Source organism: Oncorhynchus gorbuscha, linkage group LG01 (assembly GCF_021184085.1).
Source record: "Oncorhynchus gorbuscha isolate QuinsamMale2020 ecotype Even-year linkage group LG01, OgorEven_v1.0, whole genome shotgun sequence".
NCBI classification, from domain to species: domain Eukaryota; kingdom Metazoa; phylum Chordata; class Actinopteri; order Salmoniformes; family Salmonidae; genus Oncorhynchus; species Oncorhynchus gorbuscha.
Window position 1 is genome coordinate 13,319,611 of NC_060173.1, and position 18,749 is coordinate 13,338,359.

Consider the following 18,749-nt stretch of genomic DNA (forward strand, 5'->3'; position numbering starts at 1 on the left):
AGAGAGAGTGTCTCCTTGTCAAATATGAGCAATTTAGATGAAGAAAAGTGAGCTGTTTGTGTTGTGGATGTTCATATCCAATTATTTTCCACAGCGTGTTATTTTGTCTTATCAGCACGTTTCTGTCAGAAGGCATACATTGATAATGTGGTAGGGCTGACAGGTTGAGAGAACAACTCTCCTTCCTCACTGCTGCTGTGTTCAAAGGGCTGACAGTCTCTCTATAGCAGACTTTCTGCAAGAACAATGAAAATCAGCAAGGTGCCAAGTCTGCCATCTGTGCTGGCAAATTATGACACTTCATTACTTTATTGGCCCATGTCTGTCCCATCTCTCTCCCATCTCTCTCCCACCTCTCTCTCTTGTCTCTTTCTCTCAACCTTATCTCTCTCTGAAACCCACAGTAGTTAGCCTACCTTTTGTAGCATAAGGAATCAGGGATTAATCTAGCCAAATCTAGATGTAATATTTCCCTTCTGTTGCTGGTCTAACACAATGTTTATGACGATACGAGCATCTGTGAGTATTTCCTGTGTTGGGTGGAGAAATGACCGAAACTGGCCTAAATCTGCCTAACTCATCTGTCTTGTCCTAAGCTGGCTCAGCTACTCAGCAATTAAAGTCCCATTCCTCGTGTGCCCCGGGTGCATGGATATTGAATAAATCAATTGATGGCTGCAGAGGAAAATGGAACTCAGAGCTTTGGCCCTCTTTGGTTTTCTGGGGACACAAGTGGATGCTAGTCTTCAGAGATACTACAAGCATTACCACCAACCAACGTGTACCAAGTAACTGTTCCGTAGTTGACAGTGCCTTCACTTCTGAGTCCTGCTGTATCTCCTGCCATCTGGCCAGATCACAAGGACAACCTATGTAGGAGAGATAGCCTTGGCTGAGATGAGAGCGGAGCACTGCTTTCACATTGGTCCTCTCTGGTTTCCAGGGGTTTTCAGAGAGACACACTACAAACATAGTCATCAACCAACCTGTCAAAAGTTGATTTACTGTTCACCTTTCACCTTTCCTTTTCAATACTTCCTGTGTCTTCTGTTCTGCCATATGGCCATAGCACAAGGACCGAGTAGATAGAGGATAGAGAACCTTGGCTCAGATTAAACCTTGGCACAGCTTTCTTTGTAAACTCCCAGGGCTCCAAGACAACCCAACACCACATGCCTTTGTGTGTTGAAATATTGAAAATAATATTTACCTGTAACCTCTGACCTCTCACCTTCCCATTGAAAGGTGTACCTTCCTGCATTATGCAGTGTGGTGCACGTAGTGATTACACTATTGATCATAATTACTTATTGATCAGTTAAATCACCAGAATTGTTTCTCTCTCTGTCTCTCTCACTCTCTCTTTCTCTGTCTCTCTTTCTCTGTCTGTCTCTCACTCTCTCTTTCTCTGTCTCTCACTCTCTCTTTCTCTGTCACTGGCATGAACATCATCATTGTTTTAATTTTCTCCTAAACTTACCACATTTCCCACTACCAGTGACAGCAGTAACAAATTTCCTCAAGCGAAAACGCTTCTTCACACTCAACTGCTCTAACCCCACCATCTTCTGTAACACCATAGCTGACCTCACAAACATATCAACATTTTTAAAAAATCTGCCAATTTGACAGATTTCCCAAAAGTCTGATCCAGAAACCCATTTACCTCCTCTAGATTGTAAATTGAGTCGTCACCAGATGCTGTCATATCAACAGAGACGTCCATATCCTTCTGATCCTCCTCAACTGAGGCCACAGACCTCCGACTCCCCTCAGCCACATCACTCTCAACACTCTCCACTTACATTTACATTTACATTTAAGTCATTTAGCAGACGCTCTTATCCCATCACTCATACTGGGCATCTCCTCCACTACCTGGGAGGCTAGCCCCACCTGAACCCCCTCCTGTACCCCATCACTTGTGCTGCGCATCTACTCACTAGTCTGGGGAAGTGGCTCCCCAAATCCCAAATCCATCCCGAGCTCCTACAATAATATTTTTCTGCTGCACATCAGACACTATGTTCCCCTCTGGTACAAGCTGCAACTCAGTACCCTCAACACGGACAACTTGCTCCTCAGCAACAGGTGCTTGTGGCGGCTCTACCACTGTCGGCTCACCTCTCCCTACATCAGTGGGCCCAGGCATTACGAGGACCACCTACGCCCCTCCTTCCGCCTTCTACCTTTTCAGGCAAGCATGTCATTTATGGCCAACATCCCCACACTCAAAACACCGTTGACTACCTATACTAGCATAAGCCATATACAGTCTGTTGTCATACTTGACTTTAAACGATACCGCCCAAGTATGCTCTGGAGTCCAGAAACATAAAAACCTGTCGCCGAAACAACATAACATGTTTCAGAGCCGGGTGTTTGAAACGACAACCTGTTTCAGAGCCGGGTGTTTGAAACGACATAACCTGTTTCCGAGCGGGGTGTTTGAAACGACAACCTGTTTCAGAGCGGGGTGTTTGAAACGACAACCTGTTTCAGAGCGGGGTGTTTGAAACGACAACCTGTTTCCGAGCTGGGTGTTTGAAACGACAACCTGTTTCAGAGCGGGGTGTTTGAAACGACAACCTGTTTCAGAGGCGGGTGTTTGAAACGACAACCTGTTTCCGAGCGGGGTGTTTGAAACGACAACCTGTTTCAGAGCGGGGTGTTTGAAACGACATAACCTGTTTCCGAGTGGGGTGTTTGAAATGACAACCTGTTTCAGAGAGGGGTGTTTGAAACGACATAACCTGTTTCAGAGGCGGGTGTTTGAAACGACAACCTGTTTCCAAGCGGGGTGTTTGAAACGACAACCTGTTTCAGAGCGGGGTGTTTGAAACGACATAACCTGTTTCCGAGCGGGGTGTTTGAAACGACATAACCTGTTTCCGAGCGGGGTGTTTGAAACGACAACCTGTTTCAGAGGCGGGTGTTTGAAACGACAACCTGTTTCAGAGGCGGGGTGTTTGAAACGACAACCTGTTTCAGAGCGGGGTGTTTGAAACGACAACCTGTTTCAGAGCGGGGTGTTTGAAACTATTTGTTTTTTTCTCTTTGTCTGGTTTTTCTGTGTGTTTCCTCATGCTTTTCCTTTATATTTTCTATATGGCAATCATTTTCAAGGATCCTCAATCAACTTAGACAACCTGAGGGTGATATATAATCGTATAGTACATAACAAACTCTCTTGGGTTATCATGGCCTTGAGGTGAGCCTTGCAGTTCGTTTTCAAAGTGGGTGACCGAAGCTAAACAGGCACCTTTTACCGAGATGTGCTCGGCATGAAGATTTCAAAGAGTTTGAAGAGGGATGCAACTTGTAAGGGCCCTTATGATGGGAAATGGAGCAAGACAATGGTCGACTTTGGGCCAGAGGATGGTCGCTTTGTGGCTGAACTGACCTACAATTATGTAGTGGGACTTCCTGGGTCTGACTCTACAGTCTAGCCAGGCTGTCAGCAATGCTAAGCAGCTTGGTTGGCCCTTAGTTGGCCCCTCACTGAGGTTGGAAAGGTGGTCTATCTGGATGAGGCCCCAGGACGTTATCACTTCTACCTGGTGGACAAAGAGCAGCCTCCCAATGATCCCGTACAGAAGGGGAGTCCGGCAGGGTCTGTCCTGCAGGAATCAATACACGGCTGCTCCTCCCTTCTGGGGACGAAGATGAAAGAGAGAAATGATTCACAGACACTCAGTGTAAACTAGAGCTTCACAACATTGTTGGGACAGTAGACCATGGGACAGCCTTTGGACGTATAGCATTCTCTTGTCCATGTGAGCAGTTGGCAGATCTTGAAGCACTGATGACAAAAGGAAACCATAAAATCCTTACTATCTTAGTTAGCCTGGACACCCCATAAGATCTGCGTTGTTGTTTGAGCCTTTATTGTGCTGTGGGTTCCCAGACCCAATAAAGGTTCTTTAAAACTCTTTCTCTCTCTCTGTCTCTTTCTCTGTCTCTGTCTCTTTCTCTGTCTCTTTCTCTCTCTCTGTCTCTCTTTCTCTGTCTCTGTCTTGTCCCCTCTTTTACACATGCACTCTGCTACCATCCAAATGTGGCCATACATCCCATAAACAGACCCTGTCTGGCTGCCGTGGCTCAGGTGATGGGTGGATGTCTCTGTTAGATCCTTCAAAGCACAAACACTGACACGAAATTGTGTGTGTGTGTGTGTGTGTGTGTGTGTGTGTGTGTGCGTGTGTGTGTGTGTGTGTGTGTGTGTGTGTGTGTGTGTGTGTGTGTGTGTGTGTGTGTGTGTGTGTGTGTGTGTGTGTGTGTGTGTGTGTGTGTGTGTGTGTGTGTGTGTGTGTGTGTGTGTGTGATGAGATGAGATGAAGGAGCTGAACAACTTTGATTTTCTTCCATAAATCCCAGCAGATGAGGGATTGGGTCCTGTCAGGGCCAGCAGTATTCAGCCTTATTTCTCACCCAGCCTCCCAGTCAGAGTGGGCTGAGGGGAGAGTCTCAGAGAAGGGAGAGCTGGACCTAAAGCGGGCAGTTTGGGATTTGGGAAGCTGTTTAATGGTTATTTCAATGATTGATGTATACCCATTGATTCCTGAATAATATAATGAGTTTAGCACTACTGTCTTTATTATGACCTAAAATATATGGTTTTATTACTCTGTTGTTTACAAACGACAAGAAGTTGAATCGCAGTCTGTACCTTTTTAAAGCAGGCAGTATGGATGTGAAAATTAAATCACATGGAAACACACCATACAACAAGGGATATTACAAAAAGAAACGGGACAAATCACACATTTGATGTATCAATAAGGTACTATGCTTAAAGGTTGCTGTTGACAAGATGTATTGCATGTTCAACCTGTTTCTCATCATGAATCTGGAGTCTGCCCTGCAGAGTGGTCACTAGATGGCACAGACAAAAAGTTATAAAATCAGATTTAAACATAACCCTAACCTTAACCCTAACCTTAATGCTTAACCCTAACCTTAACCCTAACCTTAATGCTTAACCCTAACCTTAACCCTAACCTTAATGCTTAACCCTAACCTTAACCCTAACCCTAACCTTAATGCTTAACCTTAACCCTAACCTTAATGCTTAACCTTAACCCTAACCTTAGTGCTTAACCCTAACCTTAACCTTAATGCTTAACCCTAACTTTAACCCTAACCCTAACCTTAACCCTAACCTTAATGATTAACCCTAACCTTAACCCTAACCTTAATTCTTAACCCTAACCTTAACCCTAACCTTAAATGCTTAACCCTAACCTTAACCCTAACCTTAACCCTAACCTTAATGCTTAACCCTAACCTTAACCCTAACCTTAATTCTTAACCCTAACCTTAACCCTAACCTTAATGCTTAACCATAATCTTAACCCTAACTTTAATGCTTAACCCTAACCTTAATGCTTAACCCTAACCTTAACCCTAACCTTAATGCTTAACTCTAACCTTAACCCTAACCTTAACCCTAACCTTAAATGCTTAACCCTAACCTTAACCCCCTAACCTTAATGCTTAACCCTAACCTTAACCCTAACCTTAATGCTTAACCATAATCTTAACCCTAACCTAAACCACACTGCTGACCCTAATTCCTAACCCTAACCTAAACCACACTGCTGACACAAATTCCTAACCCTAACCTAAACCACACTGCTGACACAAATTCCTAACCCTAACCTAAACCACACTGCTGACTTTAATTCCTAACCTAACCTAAACCACACTGCTGACCCTAATTCCTAACCCTAACCTTAAATTAAGACCCAAAAGCATATATTCAAGGTAAAGGGTGGCTATTTCAAGAATCTCAAATATAAAATATATTTAGATTTGTTTACTAAATGATTCCATATGTGTTTTAATGTCTTCACTGATGTCTTCGTGATTATTAGAAAATAGGCAAACATAAAGAAAACCCTGGAATGAGTAGGTGTTTTAAAACGGAAGCATGGAAATGGCTTATTGTAGTTTCACACCAGTCACTTGTATTTTCAGCCATGCAATAGGACAATTATTCCACTACATGTTAATGTTTTAAATGTATGTAAATTGTAAAGATTTTGTCTTGTTATGAGTAGTGGACAGGAGGCATAGGAATTGCTTATAGGACAATACTAGTTTTGTTTACCAAACCATGCTATTTCATATCAAGGAAATCATGTATTCTTTTCTTGAAAAGCTTCTGTGCTGTATAAACATGGCCTGCTATATGTTGTATTCTATAGTGGTTCTATGGGTCTATTATTATCATACTTTTCCTCGGGTCTTTTACCAGGCCCAATGGTGAGAATAGTTTTTTGTTGAGCAGTGTAGCTGGGCTAGGTTTACAATGGGGCAAAAAAGTATTAAGTCAGCCACCAATTGTGCAAGTTATCCCACTTAAAAATATGAGAGAGGCCTGTAATATTCATCATAGGTACACTTCAACTATGACAGACCAAATGAGAAAAAAAATCCAGAAAATCACATTGTAGGATTTTTAATGAATGTACTGGCAAATTATGGTGGAAAATAAGTATTTGGTCACCTACAAACAAGCAAGATTTCTGTCTCTCACAGACCTGTAACTTCTTCTTTAAGAGGCTCTTCTCTCCTCCACTCGTTACCTGTATTAATGGCACCTGTTTGAACTTGTTATCAGTATAAAAGACACCTGTCCACAACCTCAAACAGTCACACTCCAAACTCCACTATGGCCAAGACGAAAGAGCTGTCAAAGGACACCAGAAACAAAATTGTAGACCTGCACCTGGCTGGGAAGAATCTGCAATAGGTAAGCAGCTTGGTTTGAAGAAATCAACTGTGGGAGCAATTATTAGGACATGGAAGACATACAAGACCACTGATAATCTCCCTCGATCTGGGGCTCCACGCAAGATTTCACCCCGTGGGGTCAAAATGATCACAAGAACGGTGAGCAAAAATCCCAGAACCACACGGGGGGACCTAGTGAATGACCTCCAGAGAGCTGGGACCAAAGTAACAAAGCCTACCATCAGTAACACACTACGCCGCCAGGGACTCAAATCCTGCAGTGCCAGACATGTCCCCCTGCTTAAGCCAGTACATGTCCAGGCCCGTCTGAAGTTTGCTAGAGAGCATTTGGATGATCCAGAAGAATATTGGGAGAATGTCATATGGTCAGATGAAACCAAAATATAACTTTTTGGTAAAAACTCAACTCGTCGTGTTTGGAGGACAAAGAATGCTGAGTTGCATCCAAAGAACACCATACCTACTGTGAAGCATGGGGATGGAAACATCATGCTTTGGGGCTGTTTTTCTGCAAAGGGACCAGGACGACTGATCAGTGTAAAGGAAAGAATGAATGGGGCCATGTATCGTGAGATTTTGAGTGAAAACTTCCTTCCATCAGCAAGGGCATTGAAGATGAAACGTGGCTGGGTCTTTGAGCATGACAATGATCCCAAACACACCGCTCAGGCAATGAAGGAGTGGCTTCGTAAGAAGCATTTCAAGGTCCTGGAGTGGCCTAGCCAGTCTCCAGATCTCAACCCCATAGAAAATCTTTGGAGGGAGTTGAAAGTCAGTGTTGCCCAGTAACAGCCCCAAAACATCACTGCTCTAGAGGAGATCTGCATGGAGGAATGGGCCAAAATACCAGCAACAGTGTGTGAAAACCTTGTGAAGACTTACAGAAAATGTTTGACATCTGTCATTGCCAACAAAGGGTATATAACAAAGTATTGAGATAAACTTATGATGAAAATTACAGGCCTCTCTCGTCTTTTTAAGTGGGAGAACATGCACAATTGGTGGCTGACTAAATACTTTTTTTGCCCCACTGTATATGTAGAAGTATTTTCTCCAGCAAACTGAATCCTTGCTGCCTTCTCAGCCTCTACTAAACGTTGAGTGCTTGGGACGGGACATGTTTTATGTCTATTATCTGACTTGGAATCTGTTAATTGTTCGTCAAGCTGTTTTTAGAAGCATTATAGTTATTGTTCTTTACAGGAGCTTACAACCATTCATCATCAGGGACATGGTTCCTATTGTCCTACTGTTGAACAAGCCTTGTACTACGCTGTATTATATTATCTCAGTGTAGGCTAGTTTTCATTCCCACCACGTTTGGTTTCAGCATGACCACGCCTTCTATACGAGCACAATGGTTTATTCCTGTCTTCTCTCCTCTTTCTGAAACTTTTTTAATTCATATTTTTCCCCCATTAGGATAATTTTTGTTTGAGTATGCAGTTGTGCTGATGATATATCCCAGAGTCAGAGATGATATACCCCAGAGTCAGAGATGATATACCCCAGAGTCGGAGATGATATACCCCAGAGTCGGAGATGATATACCCCAGAGTCGGAGATGATATACCCCAGAGTCGGAGATGATATACCCCAGAGTCGGAGATGATGATCTACCCCAGAGTCGGAGATGATGATCTACCCCAGAGTCGGAGAGGATGATCTACCCCAGAGTCGGAGAGGATGATCTACCCCAGAGTCGGAGAGGATGATCTACCCCAGAGTCAGAGATGATATACCCCAGAGTCGGAGATGATATACCCCAGAGTCGGAGATGATATACCCCAGAGTCGGAGATGATATACCCCAGAGTCGGAGATGATATACCCCAGAGTCGGAGATGATATACCCCAGAGTCGGAGATGATATACCCCAGAGTCGGAGATGATATACCCCGGAGATGATATCCCCAGAGAGGGAGATGATATACCCCAGAGTCGGAGATGATATACCCCAGAGTCGGAGATGATATACCCGAGTCGGAGATGATATACCCCAGAGTCGGAGATGATGATCTACCCCAGAGTCGGAGATGATGATCTACCCCAGAGTCGGAGATGATGATCTACCCCAGAGTCGGAGATGATGATCTACCCCAGAGTCGGAGAGGATGATCTACCCCAGAGTCGGAGAGGATGATCTACCCCAGAGTCGGAGAGGATGATCTACCCCAGGTCGGAGAGGATGATCTACCCCAGAGTCGGAGAGGATGATCTACCCCAGAGTCGGAGAGGATGATCTACCCCAGAGTCGGAGAGGATGATCTACCCCAGAGTCGGAGAGGATGATCTACCCCAGAGTCGGAGAGGATGATCTACCCCAGAGTCGGAGAGGATGATCTACCCCAGAGTCGGAGAGGATGATCTACCCCAGAGTCGGAGAGGATGATCTACCCCAGAGTCGGAGAGGATGATCTACCCCAGAGTCGGAGAGGATGATCTACCCCAGAGTCGGAGAGGATGATCTACCCCAGAGTCGGAGAGGATGATCTACCCCAGAGTCGGAGAGGATGATCTACCCCAGAGTCGGAGAGGATGATCTACCCCAGAGTCGGAGAGGATGATCTACCCCAGAGTCGGAGAGGATGATCTACCCCAGAGTCGGAGAGGATGATCTACCCCAGAGTCGGAGAGGATGATCTACCCCAGAGTCGGAGAGGATGATCTACCCCAGAGTCGGAGAGGATGATCTACCCCAGAGTCGGAGAGGATGATCTACCCCAGAGTCGGAGAGGATGATCTACCCCAGAGTCGATGATCTACCCCAGAGTCGGAGAGGATGATCTACCCCAGAGTCGGAGAGGATGATCTACCCCAGAGTCGGAGAGGATGATCTACCCCAGAGTCGGAGATGATCTACCCCAGAGTCGGAGAGGATGATCTACCCCAGAGTCGGAGAGGATGATCTACCCCAGAGTCGGAGAGGATGATCTACCCCAGAGTCGGAGAGGATGATCTACCCCAGAGTCGGAGAGGATGATCTACCCCAGAGTCGGAGAGGATGATCTACCCCAGAGTCGGAGAGGATGATCTACCCCAGAGTCGGAGAGGATGATCTACCCCAGAGTCGGAGAGGATGATCTACCCCAGAGTCGGAGAGGATGATGATCTACCCCAGAGTCGGAGAGGATGATCTACCCCAGAGTCGGAGAGGATGATCTACCCCAGAGTCGGAGAGGATGATCTACCCCAGGTCGGAGAGGATGATCTACCCCAGGGTCGGAGAGGATGATCTACCCCAGAGTCGGAGAGGACGATGTCGGAGAGGATGATCTACCCCAGAGTCGGAGAGGATGATCTACCCCAGAGTCGGAGAGGATGATCTACCCCAGAGTCGGAGAGGATGATCTACCCCAGAGTCGGAGAGGATGATCTACCCCAGAGTCGGAGAGGATGATCTACCCCAGGGTCGGAGAGGATGATCTACCCCAGAGTCGGAGAGGATGATCTACCCCAGAGTCGGAGAGGATGATCTACCCCAGAGTCGGAGAGGATGATCTACCCCAGAGTCGGAGAGGATGATCTACCCCAGGTCGGAGAGGATGATCTACCCCAGGGTCGGAGAGGACCATGTACCCCAGGGTCGGAGAGGACCATGTACCCCAGGGTCGGAGAGGACCATGTACCCCAGGGTCGGAGAGGACCATGTACCCCAGGGTCGGAGAGGACGATCTACCCCAGAGTCGGAGAGGATGATCCAGAGTGGAGAGGATGATCTACCCAGGTCGGAGAGGACGATGTACCCCAGAGTCGGAGAGGATGATGTACCCCAGAGTCGGAGAGGACGATGTACCCCAGAGTCGGAGAGGACGATGTACCCCAGGGTCGGAGAGGACGATGTACCCCAGGGTCGGAGAGGATGATGTACCCCAGAGTCGGAGAGGATGATGTACCCCAGAGTCGGAGAGGATGATGTACCCCAGAGTCGGAGAGGATGATGTACCCCAGAGTCAGAGAGGATGATGTACCCCAGAGTCAGAGCTGCTGCTGCATCTGGCAGCGATAGATGATGATATATTCCATCAGGTCAGAGAGAGAGAAGACACTATTGGATGTAATGATGGAAGTAAATTATGCCTATATATGGTAATTTACTCTGTTCAGGCGAGTTTGTGTCTCAAATATCACCCTATTCTCTATTCCAATTACATTCAGCCGCGGGGTGATTTTTTTTCTTGAGCGGATGGTCGGGGGACCAGAACAAAGTTATAAATAATTTTTCCGAATTTTACTTTGGGGACCGATGATGTGGGATCTTTTTCTGGGTGAAAATAGTTTGACTAAATACTTTTAACACAGTTTACGATGTAGCTTAGTTTCTCATTAAGGCTTTTGTTATTTCACCAGCCATTAGGCTACATGTTGTTTACACACACACACACACACACACACACACACACACACACACACACACACACACACACACACACACACACACACACACACACACACACACACACACACACACACACACACACACACACACACACACACACACACACACACACACACACACACACACACAACAGTACAAACAGTACTATCGACCAGGCTGCTAAGGTGCATAGAAATTTGCAATAGAAACATGCTAAAATGAGAAAATAACTAAAACGCTCTTAGTATCAGTGACTGAGAACTACTTACACTCATTGGAAGTATCCCCCCCTCCTCCTCCTGGTCCCTAGAAAGAGGAATATCTTAATTTAACCTTTTTGGCAGACCCTTGAAATGTCATAGTTCTGTATCAAAAGACAAAGTGACATTTTATTCATGACTGTGGAATTGGATTGATCTTTAGCACTCTTGTTGGAAAGTACAAGGAGCTATTTTCCCAGAAGAGGGTGAGAGGAAATGGAGAGAGGAGCGAAAGTATTATTACTTTGCGTTTTCTTCACAGGATGACATACAGAAGGTTTCTTTGAGGTTTTGGCTGAAGAGAAAAAATAATTCAGACTTTCAGACTTGAAAAAGAGGGAAATAACACAGACAGTATCATTTTAAGTCTAGCATCTTCTGAAAAATGAATGGAAATTCAGCGATGGAACGAGTGATGTTTTGTTGTTGTTTTTTGACACAAGTGGTAGTTGCCTGGTAACGGGGCGATGAAGTGTTGGTCGACGTGCTATTTGAAGAAATAAGGTGCTGCATGAAATCAACAACCCACAAGACCAATACTGATTCCGATGCCTGACACACACACACACACACACACACACACACACACACACACACACACACACACACACACACACACACACACACACACACACACACACACACACACACACACACACACACACACACACACACACACACACACACACACACACACACACACACACACACATATATATAAACAATAGATCAGTCTGTCACAAAATGGAATGCCTGTGCTCAATGGTAAATTAGCTCACGTATATATATATATGGAATGCCTGTGCTCAGACTGCCTGCTCAGCACAGGCATTCCATTTTGTGACAGACTGATCTATTGTTTAACTGCCTGCCTGGTTTCCCCACTGCTATAGCCTGCTAATTGTTCAACAGAACTCTGTCTTAGACACTTACTTCTACCCAACACCAGCAACTAACAGTGTAATAACAAATTCCTAGAAGGAACATATGATAACAGACAGTCTGACAGGTGGGAGATGGGAGTGAAAGGGTGGTCAGGTCATATATAGCCAGAAGCTGTGTAGATCATAGTGATATTATTCTAGGGAAGGTTGTGTTGTTGGGAGTTAGGTTGAGTTATGCAGCCTTGAGGAGAGGAATGCGTGGGAGGATAATCAGCATTAGTCAATGGGTCGTATGCAGAGTCATGAGGGAAAATACAAAGCTGAGACATGATTTGTTTGCCTGATGTTTGTACATGTCTCCATCACCCTGCTCTGGTTATCCTTAGGACTGACTGGCCTTTACTGGCCCAGCTGTCTGTAGGGACCATGTTCATGTGTTGGCAGTGTAGGCACGGACACCGCCTGTCAGCGAAGCTAGTTGAAGAGCCTCTGCCTGTAGATATTGCAGTTGACTTATGGACCTGTGAATGTGTTGGGGGGTATGTGTTTGTTCATCCGTGTGTGTTTGCGTGACTAACTATACGTGTACTTGTATGAAGGCTATGTGACATGTGTGTATAATGTCTTAGTGCTGGGTAGCTGGGAGAGGTCTGTATTTCACTATCTTACGTAAGGAGCGTACGACCTCAAACCTATTGCTCAGCCTACGACGAGAGTTTGTTTTTGTAATACTGTGTGCAGGTAGCAAGTCAAATTTGACAGAAGTATAAATAATGAATGCAATCCGATATAAACACCGCCAGTATCAGAAGTACAGGATCTGGCCTTGCTGCGAACATCTGAGTCGAGATGATTCAGTGTCCTATTTGAGACCACTGTAGGAAGGTCAAAGCTAAGCAAAACGGAGGTCGGTTTTAATGTTTTAGACTGCTTCTCATATGGATCCCTATTCCCTTTGAAGTGCACTACTTTTGACCAGGACCCATAGGATGCAGACTTAATGTGTTAATTGAGTGACAAAGACATAATAACCAGTCGTCAGGTCTAGATACATGCGGCTCTATCTTTTAATTGCATTGCAGATATGTGTGCTGTGCTGTGGAGGAGGTTTGAGTTGACTGAGACTTGAGTCATCATCACCTCAGTTAACAGCACTGCTGAGCTCAGCATGGCCTTGCCTTGTCTTCCTGGAGACAACACTAGTTAGGTAAGCACCGAGACAGGAGCTGAGACTGAGGCTGAGTGAGAGACAGGCTGTTAGGGTGAAGCATTTTCTTACGCTAATGTGGGGTGAGTGGAGGAGGCTGCATGGTGTCAAAAACAGTCGGTAAACAGACATTTTATTTTCAGGTAGTTGAGGAGCAGTGTGAAATCAGTCTACAATGTGTGACCAAATGTGTAATTTGAGGGTGTAAAATGCCCAGACCCTGTGAATCAAACTCTGTCTGAGATGTAAATAACAGGGTTATTTATTGTCACATTTTGCCTTTAGATGAGGTCAATAGTTAAATAGAAGTATTCCTTAAAAGTAATCCTTTTTTCCACAACAGTTACAGTGCCTTGCGAAAGTATTCGGCCCCCTTGAACTTTGTATTTTTTTGTGAAGAATCAACAACAAGTGGGACACAATCATGAAGTGGAACGACATTTATTGGATATTTCAAACTTTTTTAACAAATCAAAAACTTAAAAATTGGGCGTGCAAAATTATTCAGCCCCCTTAAGTTAATACTTTGTAGCGCCACCGTTTGCTGCGATTACAGCTGTAAGTCGCTTGGGGTATGTCTCTATCAGTTTTGCACATCGAGAGACTGAAATTTTATCCCATTCCTACTTGCAAAAAGCTCGAGCTCAGTGAGGTTGGATGGAGAGCATTTGTGAACAGCAGTTTTCAGTTCTTTCCACAGATTCTCGATTGGATTCAGGTCTGGACTTTGACTTGGCCATTCTAACACCTATGTTTATTTTTGAACCATTCCATTGTAGATTTTGCTTTATGTTTTGGATCATTGTCTTGTTGGAAGACAAATCTCCGTCCCAGTCTCAGGTCTTTTGCAGACTCCATCAGGTTCTTCCAGAATGGTCCTGAACTTGGCTCCATCCATCTTCCCATCAATTTTAACCATCTTCCCTGTCCCTGCTGAAGAAAAGCAGGCCCAAACCATGATGCTGCCACCACCATGTTTGACAGTGGGGATGGTGTGTTCAGGGTGATGGCTGTGTTGCTTTTACGCCAAACATAACGTTTTGCATTGTTGCCAAAAAGTTCAATTTTGGTTTCATCTGACCAGAGCACCTTCTTCCACATGTTTGGTGTGTCTCCCAGGTGGCTTGTGGCAAACTTTAAGCAACACTTTTTATGGATATCTTTAAGAAATGGCTTTCTTCTTGCCACTCTTCCATAAAGGCCAGATTTGTGCAATATACGACTGATTGTTGTCCTATGGACAGAGTCCCCCACCTCAGCTGTAGATCTCTGCAGTTCATCCAGAGTGATCATGGGCCTCTTGGCTGCATCTCTGATCAGTCTTCTCCTTGTATGAGCTGAAAGTTTAGAGGGACGGCCAGGTCTTGGTAGATTTGCAGTGGTCTGATACTCCTTCCATTTCAATATTATCGCTTGCACAGTGCTCCTTGGGATGTTTAAAGCTTGGGAAATCTTTTTGTATCCAAATCCTGCTTTAAACTTCTTCACAACAGTATCTCGGACCTGCCTGGTGTGTTCCTTGTTCTTCATGATGCTCTCTGCGCTTTTAACGGACCTCTGAGACTATCACAGTGCCGGTGCATTTATACGGAGACTTGATTACACACAGGTGGATTGTATTTATCATCATTGGTCATTTAGGTCAACATTGGATCATTCAGAGATCCTCACTGAACTTCTGGGGAGAGTTTGCTGCACTGAAAGTAAAGGGGCTGAATAATTTTGCACGCCCAATTTTTCAGTTTTTGATTTGTTAAAAAAGTTTGAATTATCCAATAAATGTTGTTCCACTTCATGATTGTGTCCCACTTGTTGTTGATTCTTCACAAAAAAATACAGTTTTATATCTTTATGCTTGAAGCCTGAAATGTGGCAAAAGGCCGCAAAGTTCAAGGGGGCCGAATACTTTCGCAAGGCACTGTATCTTACAAAGCATTCAATCTGGATACCTGTTGGCTATCTAAATGATTGTGTATACTAACTAACTATTTCCAAGGTGTGAACAATAACGGCCGATTCCACACCAAGGCCCAAAAATATTTTTGGTATCTCAGATTATTCTGTCAATTCTCTCATAGAATCTACAATGCTTTTTGAATTTTTATCAGACATGTTTTTTTAATGAAAGTGCTCATTTTAGACCCTTTTTAGACCTACATGTATATATGCCTTTTGTAAACAACACGTGATACAGACAGCATTTTGGTGTCATTGTACTCCGTATAGTGTGCTCTAAAATATGGAGTGTCCATTAATTGATTAAATATTAAAACTTTTAATATGAATACCTAAAAACTACCCTTTTCAATGTTCCAAAAACATATTGTTTGGAAGAATATATTCAGTGGGTTTTCTGCTAATTTTGAAGACATTACCCATTTTATACATAGAAAATGCATTACAGGTCATTAACTAATCACATCACTCCTTTAGGATTCCACATTCAGCAAATCACCAACAGAGGGAGTTCCCTTTAAATCTATTTTCCCATTCACTTTGTTGGTGGTGCTCATAAAATGTATCAGAAGTTCAAAAGTAGACGAGCACCCACTCTGGAAGTGTGATGTAGGCCTACTTGTAGAGTATATTGTTTCAAACAATATGTTTAAAAATGAACAAAATCCAAAGTTCATATTGGTACTTTTGATGTTGAAGAAATGAATGTAATTTTTGTTTTCAGAATCTAGACGTTCTCCATGTTTGAGAGAACAATGACACCAAGATGTTGTCTGTGTCATGTACCTTCACGGATCATAGGTGACTCACCACCTGGATTCTGTCTTATGTAGCAACATTTGAATTGTGTTTTTCTACATTGGATAAAAGTAGAGACTCAGAGCTACAAAATCATACACTGCATTTGAGGGACAATGGGAAAGTAATTCTGCTTTGAAAGTTGATCAACTTGTAAACCCAGTTTTGAGATAATGCCATTTTAGTGTTTCGGTGAGAGAGCTCTTCTTTGTCTACACCCATTCAGCATCATTTTACCCCCTCTTAAGCTTTAGCCCCACCCATCTCCTTGCATTCAGAGCGCACACTTGACACTTTACCTCTGGATAACATGAAATCAGCCTAACCAGCTCTGCTGGCAACAATTTCATAATTTTTTGCCGAAGTTTACTGACACCAGCCATATTCAACAGGTGTTGTATACTTTAGCTTAAGCCATGGAGCTAGCTAAGATCACACACATCACATTAGCCAACAAGCCAGCCACCTAACGTTAGCTAGGGATAGCTAACAGTACACTTTAGCTTGAAATGAAACTTGACTGGGGTGAATTAGAAACGTGTAATATCTGAAAATGTAGCTAGCTAACGCTAGACTATCTTACCCTTATACATCATCATGCATGATGGATGCGTCTCCCTGTCATGGATCCATACTAAATTAAAATGGCGCTGGAAGAAATGGCAGCAGTTTTAACGGGCGCCCAACCAATTCTGCTATTATGTGGGGAGTTTTCTCGTTATTTGTAACTTATTTTGTACATAATGTTTCTGCAACCCATCTTACGGCAAAAAAAAGAGCTTCTCGATATTAGGACAGTGATCACTCACCTCGGATTAGACAAAGAGCTTCTGGATATCAGGACAGCGATCACTCACCTCGGATTAGACAAAGAGCTTCTGGATATCAGGACAGCGATCACTCGCCTCGGATTAGACAAAGGTTTTTTCTTCAACAAGCAGGTCGCACAGGACATTCTCCTAACACCCGCCAAGGCTAACAACCCAGTTATTTGCAAGAGGAGGAAGGATCAGTAGAAGGCGTCAATATTACTCGCCAACGTGCAATCATTGGACAATAAATTAGACGAGGTACGATCACGAATATCCTACCAACGGGACATCAAAAACTGTAATATCCTGTTTCACGGAATCGTGGCTGAATGATGACATGGATATTCAGCTAGAGGGATATACGCTGCACCGGCAAGATAGAACAGCACACTCCGGTAAGAAGAGGGGGGCGGCAGTCTGTGCATATTTTTAAACAAAAGCTGGTGCACGAAATCTAAGGAAGTCTCTAGATTTTGCTCGCCTGAAGTAGAGCATATTGTGATAAATTGCAGGCCACACTACTTGCCTAGAAAGTTTTCAGCTATACTTTTCGTGGCTGTTTATTTACCACCACAATCAGATGCTGGCACTAAGACCGCATTCAGTCAGCTGTATAAGGAAATAAGCAAACAGGAAACCGCTCACCCAGAGGTGGCGCTCTTAGTGGCCGGAGACTTTAATACAGGGAGACTTAAATCAGTTCTACCAAATCTCTATCAACATGTTAAATGTGCAACCAGAGGGAAAAAAATTCTAGATCAACTGTACTCCAAACACAGAGACACGTACAAAGCTCTCCCTCGCCCTCCATTTGGTAAATCCGATCACAACTCTATCCTCCTGATTCCTGCTTACAAGCAAAAATTAAAGCATGAAGCACCAGTGACTAGGTCTATAAAAAAGTGGTCAGATGAAGCAGATGCTAAACTACAGGACTGTTTTGCTATCACAGACTGGAACATGTTCCGCGATTCTCTGATGGCATTGAGGAATACACCACATCAGTCACTGGCTTTATCAATAAATGCATTGAGGACGTCGTCCCCACAGTGACTGTACGCACATACCCCAACCAGAAGCCATGGATTACAGGCAACATTCGCACTGAGCTAAAGGGTAGAGCTGCCACTTTCAAGGTGCGGGACTCTAACCTTGAAGCTTATAAGAAATCCTGCTATGCCCTGCAACGAACCATCAAACAGGCAAACTGTCAATACAGGGCTAAGATTGAATCATACTACACCGGTTCCGACGCTCGTCTTATGTGGCAGGGCTTGCAAACTATTACAGACTACAAAGGGAAGCACAGCCGAGAGCTGCCAAGTGACACTAGCCTACCAGACAAGCTAAATCACTTCTATGCTCGCTTCAAGGCATGCAACACTGAGGCATGCATGAGAGCATCAGCTGTTCCGGACGACTGTGTGATCACGCTCTCCGTAGCCGACATGAGTAAGACCTTTAAACAGGTCAACATTCACAAGGCTGCGGGGCCAGACGGATTACCAGGATGTGTGCTCTGGGCATGTGCTCACCAACTGGCAGGTCCCTGATTGAGTCTGTAATACCAACATGTTTCAAGCAGACCACCATAGTCCCTGTGCCCAAGAACAAAGCACTTACCTCCGTAGCCATGAAGTGCTTTGGAAGGCAGGTAATGGCTCACATCAACGCCATTATCCCAGAAACCCTAGAC

General features: G+C 44.3%; 1 protein-coding gene and 1 pseudogene across 1 annotated transcript in view; both read left to right on the forward strand.

The window, feature by feature from the left end:
- LOC124033291 (transmembrane protein 263-like) overlaps window positions 1-18,749 on the forward strand; it is a 41,767-nt gene that overhangs the window by 8,807 nt on the left and 14,211 nt on the right. The window lies entirely within an intron of this gene.
- LOC124033280 lies at window positions 3,201-3,862 on the forward strand (annotated as a pseudogene).